Consider the following 15,404-nt stretch of genomic DNA (forward strand, 5'->3'; position numbering starts at 1 on the left):
ATATCTAGAGAGAGATTTATATCAAGGAAACGGCTCACGCAATTGTCAAGGCTGGAATGTCCAAAGTCCGTAGATTAGGATAGAGTCTTCTCCCGATTCACATAGCCGCAGAGGCTGACAAACACAAGATCCGGCAGGTGGAAAAGCAGGGCTCTTTCTCATAGGCTGTGACTATCGAGGAATCCCAAGATTGGCAGATAAGCTGGTAGCTCAAGTCCCAGGAACTGGAGGTCAGATAAACAGGAGGCAGCCACAGGACCCAGAGCAGCAACTGATTGGCTACTCAGAGCAGATCCCATCATGGGATCGATCACATATAAACACTGAGAATCGTGGCCCAGCCAAGCTGACGCACGATCTTAACCATCACACTTAATATCGCCACTCTTTTATTCCCCTATCTTGTCTTTGGCCAGTCCTTGTTCTACTTTGTATGTTTGTGTGTGGTGAAAATATACACACCAAAATATTGGCCAATATAACCACCTCCACATTTACAATTCAATGACATTGGTTACAGTTTTCATGTTGTGCCACCATTATTGCTATCCTTTTCCAAAATATTCCACCACCATTAACATAAACTCAATGCCCCCCCCAAACAAAAACTCCCCCTTTCTCCCTCCCTCCCACCCTGGTAACCATTAATAATATTTGGTTTCTATGTATTTATTTCATATGTAAGTGAGTATTGGTTCTCTTATAACTGACTTATTTTGCTCAGCATAATATTTTCAAGGTTCCTGTCATGGCATACATCAGATTTCATTTCTCTTTATGGCTGTATAATATTCTATTGTGTGTATAACTATATACATGTTTTATCTATCCATTCAGTTGTTGATGGACATTTCGGTTTTCACATTTAGACTATTGTGAAAAGAGCTGCAGTGAACATTGGCGTATGTGTTTATGTTCCTGCCTTCACTTCTTTGGGATATGTACCTAGGACTGGGATTGTTGGATCACATGGTAATTCCATGTTCAGCTTTGTGGGAACCACCAAACTTTTCCACAGTTGTCGTTGTTAGGTGCCATTGAGTCTATTTTTGACTCGTAGTGACCCCATGTAATACAGTAAAACTGCCCCATAGGGTTTTCTTGGCTGTAATCTTTTTGTGTGTGTGCTTCAGGTGAAAGCTTACAGCTCAAGTTAATTTCTCATACAAACATTTATACACATACTGTTTTGTGACAATAGTTGCGATTCCCACAATGGGATAGCACATTCCCCCTTTCCACTCTGGGTTCCTTGTGTCCATTCAACCAGTTCCTGTCCCTTCTTGCTTTCTCATCCTGCCTCTGGACCGGAGCTGCCCATTTGGTCTCGTGTGTCTGATTGAACTAAGAAGCACGCTCACCACGTGCGTGTATTATTTCTTGTTTTATAATCCTGTCTATTCCTTGTCTGAAGAGCGGGCTTCAGGAATGGTTTCAGTTTTGGGTTAGCAGAGCGTCCAGGAGCCATAGTTTTGGGGATTCCTCCAGTCCCTGTCAGATCGTTAAGTCTGGTCTCTTTACCTGAGTTTGGGTTCTGCTGCTCACTTTTCTCCTACTCTCTCTGGAACTCTCTCTCGGCTGCGGTCTTTATGGAAACAGGTCACCAGGTCTTTCTCCCATAGAGCCACTGGATAGGTTCGAACTGCCAACCTTTTGGTTAGCAGTTGAACACTTAACCATTCATTCCAACCAAGAACGGATGGGGGTTCCAATTTCTCCACAGCCTTGTCAACATTTGTTATTTTCCCTTTTTTAAAATTATTGCCGTTGTAACGGAGGTGAGGTGCTATCTCATTGTGGTTTTGATTTGCATCTGTGTAATGGTTAACGATATTGAGCATCTTTTCAAGTGCTTGTTGGCCGTTGGAATATCCTCTCTGGTGAACTGTTCAAGACCTTTGCCCATTTTTTTATTGGGTTGTGTTTTTGTTGTTAAGTCACAGGAGTTTTATATTTATTTTGGATATTAGGCTTTTATCTGATATACGATTCCCCCCAGATTTCCCCCAGTCTGTAGGTTGTCTTTTCACTTCGTTCATAAAGCTTGCTTTACATTTTATGCCTCAAAGTTTGGAACTGTTCCCATGCACCTAAAGCTGTTTCATGCCTCCGTGCTTCTGCTCCTGCTGTTCTTTCTGCTTGGGATGCTTCTCCCACTGGTTGCCTCTAACCCAGCCTTCAGAATTCGCCTCTGAGGTAGTGAATTTTCAACATCTGGGCTCCCATAGTCCCCTTGGTGTGCCCCATCTGAAGAGAAGCTGTTGTTAGCTGCCGTCATGGCAACCCCATGCACAAGGGAACTAAACAGTGGGCCATCTCCATGACTGGTTGGGGATTGGCCATAGGATTTTCTTTTGTTTTGTTTACTTTCAATAACATTTTATTGTATTTAAGGTGAAAGTTTACACAGCAAATTAGGTTCCCATGTAACTAATTTCTTCACAAATATTCAGCGATATGGATTACATTTTTCACAATATGTCGTCATTCTCATTCATTCCTTTCTGGTTGTACTATTTCCAGTACTCTAGTTTCCCTGCCCCCTTGCCTTCTTCTCTTTGCTTTAGAGCAATTTCTGATCATTTGGTCTCATATAGATGATTTTTTCCCCTAAATTTTACTTATTTTGTTGTTGTTGAGAATATACATATGAAAACATACACCAACTCAACTGTTTCTACATGTACAATTTAGTGACACCATTCTCACCCTCCTTCCCTGAGTAGTCCTCCTTCATGAACATAAACTCACTGCCCCCTAAGGTTCCTATCTAATCTTTCAAGTTGCTGTTGTCAATCTGATCTCATATAGTTATTAAAAGAGCATAATGCTTAAGGCTGAGATTTTTTTACTAGTTAAGCTAAACTCATGAGTCGGATCTGACTCAATGGCAGTGGGTTTGGTTTAAGCTAAACTATTGTTTGGCTTTAAGAAGACCTCAGGGGATATTAGCCACAGAATTTTCTTTGGCTGATTTTCAAAAGTAGATTGCCAGGCTTTTCTTCCGAGCCCTTTCTATTTTTTTTTTTTTTACCTGGGCAGACTTAACTACTTCTCCAAGTCTCAGTTTCCCTTCTGTTAAAATTGGATGCTGAAACCTGTTCAGCATCATAGCAACGTACAAGCCTCCACTGACAGACGACGGGTGGTGGCTGTGCTGAGGTGCATTGTCTGGGAATGCAACCCAGGCCTCCCGCAAGGAAGGCAGGAATTCTACCACTGAATCACCACTGCCCCCTCTGAGAGGATAGTTTCTCTGTCGAAGTTCTTTCTACATCTGTCACTCTCACTAAACTGTAAACGTCCCAAGGGCAGGAACCATTTCTTTTTAATCCCTGGGTCCTTGATTTCCAATCCGTTTCCTGGTTTAATGATGCTATTGTTTAAGCATTATCAGTCATCAGCTTAGTATGCAGGAACTTTACTAATCTTTCTGGAATGCAAGTTTGAGAAAAGAAGGGATACAGGGGGCCAGGATACCTGAGGGCACAAGCAGGGAGAAGAGCTGAGAAATAAGGGGCCAGGGGCCAGGGAACAACCACCTCTCATGGGTTTTTGCATAGAGTTTCTGATAAATTCAAATCAGGTCTTGGGTTTGATGTACCTGGCACCACTGCCTCGATTAAATTAGCAGTAAGTAACTCTGGGAAGATACACTCTGGCCTGCAGGGGAGGTGCCTTTCTATAAGCTCTGTGAGTGATGGCAGCTTCTGATTACATCCCTGAGACACTGCAAGTCTCCAGAGACTCTAACAAGCATAATGGCCTTTGAAAAGGAGACAGATGAGCTGGGAAAGTTAGTTGTTCAAATCCCTGGGGGATGATGATGGATTGGTTAAAGCTCCCTCAGTTCTGCCTGAGACTACCTGCTTGGGAAAAAAATCTCTTACTGGAACCCTTAGCTCATGCTGTTAGGGAGAGGGAGTTGGAAGGGCACTGTTTGGTATTACGGGAACCAGACGGATTCCAGGTCGTGCAATAAAACTTTGAACAGTCAAGGTCCCTGGGTGGTGCAAATGGTTTTGCACTCGGCCGGTAACCAAGAGGTTGACGCTTCAAAACCACCCAGCGGCACTGAGGAAGAAACAGATCTCACAATCTGCTTCCATAAAGATTACAACCAGGAAAACCCTATGAAGCAGTTCTATTCTGTAACACACAGGGTCTCCATAAGTCAGTCACAAAACAAAGCAAAAATGACAGCAGAACTTTGAACAGTCTCTCCACCTTGGTGTTGTCTTTATGTAAAGTGAGCTACCAATGCTCACACTTCCCTGCATCACAAGGATGTCCCAAGACCAAATGGGACCAGATCTGCTGCTTGCTGGCTGTGTGGCCATGTGCTAGCATTTTAATCTCTCTGCCTCAGTTTTCTCATGTGTAATAATTGTATCCTGTGACACTTAACCAGTGAGATAATCCATGTGAAGTTCTTAATGCAGGCCTGATAGAAAGTAAGCACTCAACACAGGTTAGCCAAAATTACTAGTGCTAATACCCCGAGCCATTTGGGAAAGCTTAACTGAGGATGAAAATACGGCTAAACTACCAAGAGGCAAGACTGCTTAAAGCCTTGCTGAAGTGGAGGGTCAGCAAAAAAGAGGAAGATCCTCAACAAGATGGATTGACAAAGTAGCTGCAACAATGCACTCAAACACAGCAACAGTTGTGAGGATGGCATTGTTCTATGACACATTACGTCACTATGAGTTGGACCTGACTCAACAGCACCTAACAACATTCAAAATGTCTGGCCCAGGACCTGAAAGATTGGCATCACGTAGGAATTTGTTAGAAATGCAGAGTCTTGGCCCTACCCCGGGGGGGGGGGAGGGAAACAGTCGCTTGTAGAGTTGATTCTGACCCATGGTGACCCCTTGTGTGGTAGAGTAGAACTGTGCGTCACAGGGTTTTTTTTTTTTTTAATTTTTATTGTGCTTTAAGTGAAAGCTTACAAATCAAGTCAGCCTCTCATACAAAAATTTATATACACCTGGCCTTTTTTTCTGAGGCACCTCTAGGTGTATTTGAACTTCTAACCTTTCGGTTAGCAGCCGGGATTGTTAACCGTTTGCAGCGCCCAGGGCTCTGGGCCATACCCCAGGCCTACTGAATCTGAACCGGTGTTTTAACAAGCTCGGCAGGTGATTCCTATGTACATTAAAGTTCAGGAAGCCCTGACATAGAAACACTTCAGTGTCTACTTACTAATTGTATCACCTTGGACAAGTTACTTAACTTCCCTTTCTTACTTTGCCATCAATAAAACCCTGCCTCATTGAGTTGTCGTGGTGGTTGCATGGCTTAATGTCTGTCAAGTGCGACATCTGCACGCAGTGTTCAGTGTTTGCTTATTGAGCTCTAGAGCCCTGCCATAAGGCCACTGAGGGCCCCTCACAAAGCCTCACACCCTGGGGCCGTGGCCCAGCAGGAACCAGACTGTCAGGTTCATTTCCTGGCTCCCTTGCCTGGAGCAGGGTTTGGTTGTGCCAAGTGGACAGTCATCATTTCCTAACTGCTGCTCCAAGGCTCAGTTTCCCTTCTGTTAAATGGGAGCAATGGCTGAACCTGGTTTCTGGGGATGCTGAAGCATTCAATGAGATGCACAGTAAAGGCCCGGGCCGAGGCTCAAGCATCTTTTGCTTCATCACTGGGCATGTGTTGATTAGAGTTCATGCTGTGAGCTCCAGTGTGTGTGTCCATTCCACAGGGCTCCATGCTGCCTCCTGCCGGACCAACAGGCAGAACTCCCTGGGCCTAGAACTTGGTCCCAGAGGAGGACAAGACCCAAACCCTTAAAGCCAAAGGAGAAAAAGGAGGTAGGCTTGGCATGGGAGAAAAGCCTACTCTTCCCCATTTATTCATCTGATTTCCCCACGAGACCCTATACCCTATGAAGGGAGGGCTGGTCTAGCCAGCACGCCATTGTTTTTGTGGTGTTTAGCATTTTGCCTGGTACTTTATAAGTGCATATTCTATGTGCATTGTGTGACTAAATCCATAAGTGAAAAGATTGAAGACTACTGCGCTCATAAACATGATTACCAAAGGGAAAGCCCTTACCTGTTCTCTGTCTTTCCTGGGATTTATGTCTGCTAAACTGCTGTTAGGATTGAAAGAAAGACAACTAAGATGTCCCTAACTTACTGATACCACTACAGACAGCCCTATTCTCACGGTTCTGCCTGGTGACCCTGGTGTCACCAGAAAAAGCATGTCCTTTTATGGTAGGAACAGTCTCCCTAAGCCCCAGCTAGGTTCCCTTTGTGGGGCTAGCTAAGAACTTCCCATCTGTTTCTACTAAATTTGTTGTTGCGGTTAGCTGCCATCTGGTCAGTCCTGACTCCAAGAAACGTATGCACAGTGAGGTGAAAAGCTTCCCTGATCAGTTGCGGATCGGACCATTGTGATCCACAGGGTTTTCATTGACTGATTTTTCAGAAGCAGAGCACCAGGCCTTTCTTCCTAGTCTGTTACTTAGTGTGGGCGCTCCAGTGAATCCTGTGCAGCATCATAGCAATAGGCAAGCCTCCGCTGGCAGATGGGTGGTGGCTGCCTGTGAGGTACACTGGCTGGAAATGGAAGCCATGTCTCCTGTATGGAACATGAGAATTCTACCTCTGAACCACCAACGACCTCCGGTAAATTAAAGGGTTGGGGGAATGCTCATTGCTTGGAGAAGAATCTGGTGTATTGAAAGTGGGGAGTTGTTTTTTTTTTTTTAATATAAAAGGAAATTTAATGTTCAAGTCTTCTGCTTTTGAAATTTAGAACAGGAAGTATACGATTTTTTTCAGGTGTACAATTTAGGGATATCAATTACATTAATCATGTTGTGCAACCGCCACCTATGATCGTTGCCAAATATCCCATCGCCATAAAAAATGGGCATAGTTTTGATTTCAAACCTGGAAGGGACCATGACTAGTTGACCGGATGAGCCACTCAGAAGACCTCTGTGCCAGCTCCACGGCCTCTCCACTAGAGGGCAGTGCTGCATGCTGAGAAAGGCTGTGTAGTTGGGCAGGTCTGTGCCTGAAATCTGGCACTGCTACTTGCTTCCTGTATGACATTAGGCTAATTACTTAAAAACAAACAAACAAAAACCAAACCCATTGCCATCGCGTTGATTCCGACTATAGTGACACTATAGAACAGAGTAGAACTGCCCCATAGGGTTTCCAAGGAGAGGCTGGTGGATTCAAGCTGAGGACGATTTGGTTGGCAGCTGAGCTCTTAACCACTGTGCCACCACGGCTCCCAGGCTAATTACTTATTATGCCTAAAAATCTAATTCCTTTTCTACAAAATGAGGATAATAGAAACTTCTTTTAATAGGGTTCTCATAGGAATGAAAACAGACCATACATTATAAGTACACAAAGAGGTACGCTTGAGAGCTTTAATGGGGGTGCTATTTGAAATTACCCCGGGACCAAAAGCATGACCACAACTGACCCTGACAAACCAGCACATACGGACTCCCTAATTAAAGGGCACGTGCTAGATGCCCAATGAGAGGCAGTATCATTTTTATTACATCTGCTTAAGATAGGGTGGCCAGATATAGCAAAGAAAAATTGTCCTAAATATTGCATGGATCATACTTATACTACAACATATTCTTTGTTTTCTCAAGTTCAGATGTAACTCGATATCCTGTGTTTTATGCGGTACCTTTTATCTAAGAGCAATTGGGTCACAGGAAGTTAAGTTGTAAAGGTAAAACTCTGTTACGAGTAATGCCAAGAAAGGGATTGCCTCCCAGAAACAAGCTATTGCTTTGGCCTTTTCTCCATAATAGTTGTAGGGATTATTTTGCAGTTGGCCATAGAAGGAGAAGAGGGGTAGGGGGAGCGAAGACAGGAGGGGAAGGTGGCTAAGAGATCTGCTGGGGAAAAAATGAAGACACCCTTAGACCCTTCCAGGGCCTGGTGGTTTACTTGAGAGATTAAGGACAGTGATTCCTTTGGGGGAAAAGACTAAGAAAAGATTGGAAAGCTAAGGGTCAAGGTGATGACCTTCAGTGTCTTGAAGGCAGAAGGAAATTTACTGGAAGTGGATACAAATGCTTGGGTGCTGTAGATCACTGATTGACATGGTGTCAGGCGTGTTGAGTGATTCTCCCAAAATGTTCGGAGGCCCACTGGGCAGGTGTGTTAGCAGAGGAGAAAGACTAGCAGGACTTTTCTTCCTTTTTTTTTTTTAAATAATTTTATTTTTTGTTGTTAGAGTATACACAGCAGAACATACACCAATTCAATAGTTTCTACGTGTACAATTCAGTGACATTGATTATATCCTTCGAGTTGGGCAACCATTCGCACCCTCCTTTTCTGAGTTGTTCCTTCCTCACTAATGTAAACTCACTGCCCCCTAAGCTTCCTATCTAATCTTTCAGGTTGCTGCGGTCAATTTGACCCCATACTGACAAGTCTTAAAAGAGCACAGTGAGCAGGCCTTTTCTTCATCTGCTCCTTTTTCAACTCAGGAGTGATTTAAAAGCTTTCTTTCCTGCTGGCGTGAGAAAAGGTAGCAAGAGAAGGAGGAAGAGGGACCACAGCCATCTACACACTTGTGCCATGAGTGTCAGAAACCTGTTGGCTGCACTGCAGCAGGAGTGGAGGTGGTGAGGGGTGACCATTCCAAGGTCCGGTTCCTCCTTGGTAGGCACTGAGTCCTGTCTATCTGAGGCCGAGGAACCCTGCCTGTTGGTGTAGGGACTGTGGTAAGCACCAAGGCTGTCGGTTTTCAGGAGGACTGCCTGGGAGGACTGACTCAGACTGGGCCTGGGGGTGGAGACATCAGCCCCTGCTGACCCACTCACAGAGGTGCACCCTCTCTTGGGAAGGGGGATTTAAGAGGATTTAAGGCACCCTGGTGGCACAATGGTTAAGCACTTAGCCACTAACTGAAATGTCAGCAGTTTGGACCCACCAGCCGCTCCATGGGAAAAAGATGATGGAGCCTGTTTCTGTAACAATTACAGCCTTGGAAACCCTATGGAGCAGCTCTACCCTGTCCTATAGGGTTGCTATGGGTTGGAATCAATGGCATGGGTTTGATTGGGAGGGGTTAAGGAGTGAAGTGAGGGTTGTACGCAAGCTATTTAAGGTCTTGTAGCTCTTCTCAATAGCTCTCCATAGACCTCTTTGAGCATGTATATTCAAGTGTGTTTAAGCTCATGGGAGCCCTCATGGTGTAGTTGTTAAAAGCTGAGGCTGCTAACCAAAAGGTCAGCAGTTCAAATCCACCAGCCGCTGCTTAGGAACTCTATGGGGCAGCTCTACCCTGTCCTATAGGGTCACTATGAGTCAGAATTGACTCAATGGCAACAGGTTTTAAGCTCATGTGTTCACACACACGTGCACACACATGTGTGTGCCCTAAAACATCCCTTTATTCTGAGTCTATGAGGAGCAGCTGAGAGCCTTTCTCCTTTCTAACCTGAGTCCTGGAGTGGGAGGGAGAGGATCCCAACCTTAGCCCGTTCCTGAAATTACATCACGTTGTGTGGTGATGTTCAGGAAGAACAGGCTGGTTGGAAGCCTTCTGAAAAATTAAGCATAGGACAACTGCAAGCTCTCACTTTGTCAGGAGAGGAGAGAGAGACGCGTTAATTCCCTTTGTCTCTTTCGCCTTCCTCCCTCCAACACATTCAAGGCCTAAACAAAAACCACTTCCACAAACTTCCCTGCTGCCCAAACTACCAAACCACACACCATTGGAAAACAAAAACAAAAACCAGTTCTGTTGAGTTGATTCTGACTTATAGTGACCCTATAAGACAGAGTAGAACTGTCCCATAGGGCTTCCAAGGAGCAGCTGGTGGATTCAAGCTGCTGACCTTTTGGTTAGCAGCCGAACTCTTAACCACTGTACCACCAGGGCTCCAAAACCACACACAAACAAAAAAAAAAAACCAAACCCAGTGCCCTCGAGTTGATTCCGAATCATAGTGACCCTATAGGACAGAGTAGAACCGCCCCATAGAGTTTCCAAGGAGCGCCTGGCAGATTTGAACTGCCAACCCTTTGGTTAGCAGCCGTAGCACTTAATCACTATGTTACCAGGGTTTCCAAACCACACAGGCATTGAAAAGTTGGGGAAAGAAAGCGGAAGGTGGACACGAGGGCACATGCCTGACACCTGTCTTCTGCTCACCTGTTTCCTTTGTTGGATTCAAGTGTTTCATTTGATAATGCCCTCACTCAGGGTTTGGCGTCAGCTGGTTTCCACTATAGCTCTTCTTCTCTGGGAATGTGATTTCTCGTTTTTTTCTCAGATACTGTAAGGCCAATACAATGGCTCTTTGTTCTCGGGAACTTTTGATATTTTGGGCTGGATAATTCCTTTTTGTGGGGGGGCTGCCCTGTGCATCGTAGGGTGCCCAGTAGCACCCCAGGCCTCTAGATACCAGTAGCAGTAACCCCCAAGTCATGATAGCCAAACTCTCTAGACATGGCAGAATCGCCCCTGGTTGGGAACCTCTGGTCTAGGGGCTGGTCACAAGGGGACTTTGGAGCCCAATGGAAGCTCCAGGTGGCTCCAACATCCCCAGTTAATCTCTAAGCAGCTTTATTTCCTCATGTTTGCTCATTGTACCTAACCAAAGTTGGCGTTTTGAATGTCAGCTTTGCTGAGCCAGGGCCTACCATAGAATTCTCCTTTACAAGTAAGCATTTTTCTCCGAGATAAGCAGGTAAGGCTAGCTATTATGTTTGCCTCCCAAGGGGAGGAACTACATTACAATGGCCAGGTCAAAAAAAAGAGCCGAGTGTTGCCAGACTTGATCAGGGCCAGCAGGTGCCAAGGGTGAGGAGCAGGGGGCTGGAAGAAGAGGAGAACTAGCTTAATGAGGGCTGCAGTTAAGTGGCTTGCCCTAACTCACTCGAACAGCCAGCTGAGGCAGAGATAGCTAACTTGCCTGAGCTCAAACCTTTCAGCCCTGTTCTCATCTGTATAACGTGGGGCCTGAGTTGGAAGATCTCTGTGATTCTCTGAGTGATCTAGACCAGCCAATGGACTGCCGGTGGTAGGTGACTAGAATTAGAGTTAAATGTATTCAATGGAAAGAACTGTTCTTTATTCTGAGATTTTGACCTTCCTACTTTTTGGTGTTAAAACTTCCTTTTTTAAAATCAAATGATGGTCATAATAAATGATGATTTTTTTTTAATCGTTCATACTTAGCAAAATAAAATGTTGGCAACCTCGTAGCCACCCCTAAACAAATTTAAAAAAAAATTTTTTTTTTTTTTGCTCTTCCATAAAATCTCAAAGTCTGGGAATCACTGACTGAGGACCTTGGCCACCCAGTGCAGAATGGGCCTGGACAGGCTGCTGCCAGAGCAGGCATTTGCATTCATAGACCTGACATGTCCCCAACAGGGGCCACCTCAGCAACCTCGCATGCTCTCATGACAGGCAGAAAGGTGAGGCAGCAAACTCGTTCTGACACCATGCATTCTAGGATAAAATCAATCTTTCCTGCCGTTGGCATCCTTTTTGTACCACAGAAATGGATGAGAAAAATTCAACATGCTCTCGGCAGCAACAGAACAATAACTACATATTCCATTTTGACAGTTATATGTACAAATCAGCTGAAATACGCTTCCGAATTAGAACCCATCTTTAATTAGCTGTGGAGCTCTGTGGCTCCCTAATTTGGTTGAATTACATTAAATTGAGCAAGTATGCATTTGAATACTAACTGGACCAATGCAGAATGAGGGGCTGTGGGAAAACTAAGAGTGGGTCAGACACGGCTGCCGCCTTCAGAGAGGCTACAACCCAGTAGGGTGCTGAGACAAGAGAACAATTGTGAGAAAAAAGAAGCGTGGGATGAATTCCGTCTCCGTGTGCGCCGAGGGGGCGGGGAGCGGAAAGGGAACGATTTGAAAGAGGTAGAAGTCACAGCTGACAGCGGACCAGGAAAAGCATCGAGAGAAAGGTGGCATTAGATGGACGAGAAGCGGGCTCTTGGGGTCAGCAACTGTGTAATCACCTTTGTATTGTTAGTTCCTGGTGCAATGCCTGGCACCCACTAAGTGCTTAACAAACGTTTGAAGAATTAATTAAATAAATAAAGATTAATGGCAGTGGGTGTTCTGATTAAAATAGTTACTAAGCACTATGATTTTTTTTTTGGGCTAAAAGTTATTTGGGAAAAGTGCTCAGTTTAAGGAAGTTCTATGTGTATTGATGGATGCTTAAAAAAAAAAAAAACAAAAACCCGTTGCCGTGGATTCCTACTCATAGGGACCCCATAGGACAGAGTAGAACTGGGCCATAGGGTTTCCGAGGACCGGCTGGTGGATTCGAATTGCCGACCTTCTGGTTAGCAATCTGCGCTCTTAACCACTGAGCACCAGGACTTCTGACGGACGCTTGCCCTCATTTTAATTAAGTGGATGCAGTACTCATATTTTACCACACGAGGGAGCTGCTGCCTAGTTTATTTACTAAAATAGCATTTCTCAAGATTTGCCCCGTTTCTTCTCAAATTTATAGTACGTTGTGCCATTTAATCAATCTCCCTAAAACTAACTCATCAAAGAAATAGTTTAAACTGAGAAGAAAACATTCTTTTGTGGTTATGGGGGGGTGGGAGAGGGGTATTCAGTAATCAGATAGTAGATAAGAGCTACTTTAGGTGAAAGGAAAGACAACACACAATATAGGGGAGGTCAGCACAACTGGACTAAACCAAAAGCAAAGAAGTTTTCTGAATAAACTCAATGCTTCGAAGGCCAGTGTAGCAGGGGCAGGGGTTTGGGGACCATGGTTTCAGGGGACATCTAAGTCAGTTGGCATAATAAAATCTATTAAAACATTCTGCATCCCACTTTGAAGAATGGCATCTGGGGTCTTAAATGCTAGCAAGCAACCATCTAAGATGCATCAATTGGTCTCAGCCCACCTGGGTCAAAGGAGAATGAAGAACATCAAGGACACAAGGTGATTACGAGCCCAAGAGACAGAAAGGGCCACATAAACCAGCGACTACATCATCCTGAGACCGGAAGAACTAGATGGTGCCTGGCTACAACTGATGACTGCCCTGACAGGGAACACAGCAGAGAACCCCTGAGGGAGAAGGAGAGCAGTGGGATGCAGACCCCAAATTCTCATAAAAAGACCAGACTTAATGGTCTGACTGAGACTGGAAGGACCCTGGTGGTCATGGCTCCCAGACCTTCTGTTGGCCCAGGACAGGAACCATTCCTGAAGCCAACTCTTCAGACATGGATTGGACTGGACAATGGGTTGGAGAGGGATGCTGGTGAGGAATGAGCTTCTTGGATCAGGTGGACACTTAAGACTATGTTGGCATCTCCTGCCTGGAGGGGAGATGAGAGAATGGAGGGGGTTAGAAGCTGGCAAAATGGACACGAAAAGAGAGAGTGGAGGGAGAAAGCAGGCTGTCTCATTAGGGGGAGAGTAATTGGGAGTGTGTAGCAAGGTGTATATGGGTTTTTGTGTGAGAGACTGACTTGATTTGTAAACTTTCACTTAAAGCACAATAAAAATTATATAAAAAACTAACTCATCAACCAAAAAAAACCTATGAAAATACCCTTAAGCCCTCTGCAGTCCAGTTGGTTCCAACTCATACGATAAAATTATCATCAGTGGTGCATTATTTTCTAAAATGAATTTTTCCTAAATTACATGATTAAACCAAACCAAACTCATTACCATCCAGTGGATACTGACTCATAGGACCCTGTAGGATAGAGTAGAACGGTCCCATAGGATTTCCAAGGAGTAGCTGGTGGATTTGAACTGCTAACCTTTTGGTGAGCAGCAGAGCCCTCAACCACATGATTAGCAGGGAGAAAAGGACGGGGCGGATGACCCAATAAACAAGGTAAGCACGGGCTTAGTTGTGCTTATTTACTAATCTGTAGTGAACAATTTTACATGAGTTTCACCACATCTTTGATACTGGAAAAGGATATTTATAATGTTTAATAAACAAATGCGCTTGGTGAGACCGGAGGTTTCTGCAGAGCCCTAAATAAGCCCAGGGTTTCCAGTAATGGAAGCTAAGCATATAAAAGTGTCTCAGGGCTTTGAAGGAGGGCAGCAAGGCCAGATCACAGCTGCTGCTAAGTCCTGAGGTTTCACAAGGGTCAGCTTCTAGGGGAGATGTTGGCTGAATGTAGGCTTTCAAACTCAGGACGTACAATTTCTTTTGCAAAAAGCTGCAGAGAAGAGACTATGAAGTGGTCAAAATTCAGGTGTGCCGTGAATGAAGAATATTTGATAAATGTAGTCATCGGGGAGGGGGAGGTTAGCAAGTAATTACATGATTTTAAATGATTTCTTGCTTTACTAGAGGGTTCTCTGCAGAATTTTTCTCATTGCAACTCCCTAGCACTGTACACTTAAAAAAATTCAGTTACCAAAATTGAATCATCAAGCTATTTTTCAGAGAAACCACTTCTCTCAAATAAAGTGTGTGCTGTTATCTAAAAACAGGCCTCTTACAAATGACGACACAGTACATAATTTAAATGTGGGAGGTAGCATTACTAATGGGAGATTGATGTGTTTTTAGCCACCTGAGAATGAAATAAAGAGCTTAAAGGGAAAGAACATTTGCCTGATTTACAGCCAAGCTCAACCTTGGTTAAGAAATTGGCATTTTATCTTACAGAAGGAAAACAATCCCTTTGGTCTTCCCAGAATTACTTCATTATATATGATTCTTTTTGGAACAAGTCAAGTTTTCTGCCATCACCAATGGCCAGACAGACTCTGAACGTTCACGTTTGTACACCACCTTATATCTTTGTCTTAGAAACTGTTCACATTTTGAGCCCAGGACCAGCCAGCTGTGCTCACCTCTCATTTAGAAAAAAATCACAGCCAAGGAGAACTGATAAAGGATGAAGAAAATGGGGCTCATTAATACTTAAGGGTCATGTGGTTTTGTTTGTGGGTAGTCAGTTAAAGAAGCCCTGGTCGCACAATGGTTAAGTGCTCAACTAAGATAGGGAGCAAAGGCCCTGAGATCGGAGGGTGCCTGTTTGATAAATAGCAAAGAGACTGTGGTTAGAGGAGAAACAAGTAAAAGAGAAATAGACTGCACTATCAGGGAGGTAATAGGGGGTTGAGTGTAGAACCTAGAGACTTAGTAAGACAGAGAACAGAGGGGCCCCCAAATCTGCAAACAAAATAACAAGAAATGGGCCAGGGCGCAGAAACAAAGCCATTCCCCAGAACAGTCAGGCAGAGTATCTAAAAACAGCCCGCAAACTTCTTTAAAGTTGTCTTTCAGAAGCAGTTGGAGAAGACCAGGCCCAGGGACATGTGCTGAACATCCACCTGTGACCATGTGTGACCTTCCACGAGGGCCGGTGAGGAGCTACAGCCCCAGCCGGGGAATTGAA

The sequence above is a fragment of the Elephas maximus genome, chromosome 6, assembly GCF_024166365.1.
Source record: "Elephas maximus indicus isolate mEleMax1 chromosome 6, mEleMax1 primary haplotype, whole genome shotgun sequence".
In the NCBI taxonomy this organism is placed as follows: Eukaryota; Metazoa; Chordata; class Mammalia; order Proboscidea; family Elephantidae; genus Elephas; species Elephas maximus.